The sequence below is a fragment of the Cucurbita pepo genome, chromosome LG15 (assembly GCF_002806865.2).
Source record: "Cucurbita pepo subsp. pepo cultivar mu-cu-16 chromosome LG15, ASM280686v2, whole genome shotgun sequence".
Classification (NCBI taxonomy): domain Eukaryota; kingdom Viridiplantae; phylum Streptophyta; class Magnoliopsida; order Cucurbitales; family Cucurbitaceae; genus Cucurbita; species Cucurbita pepo.
In genome coordinates, this window is record NC_036652.1 from 3411767 (window position 1) to 3412123 (window position 357).

A 357-nucleotide genomic window follows, 5' to 3' on the forward strand; every position below is an offset into this window, starting at 1 on the left:
GTTGTTTTGGAGTGTAGAAATAAATGTTAAGACATGAATTGAGCAGCTCAGTTCAATAAAGACATGAATAATAGTTGGTTTGTTCTATCACGCTAATTCAACCAAAGAAGGATCCTAAATTGTGATTCAACTTCCTAGACATGTATATTTCTATCCTAACAATCTGATCACAAAATATCAAACATGCCCAAGTCAATTCCTACCAGTAATGTTTAAAAAAAAAAAAAATCGAATCGACTATTTACATGCTCAAGCTTAAATCACTACAAATATCATAATTAAGTCGTAATTCATGTAAAAAAGAAAAGAGAGAGAGAGAAATCAGTAAAAAGTTTTAAAAACAACATACATATATAC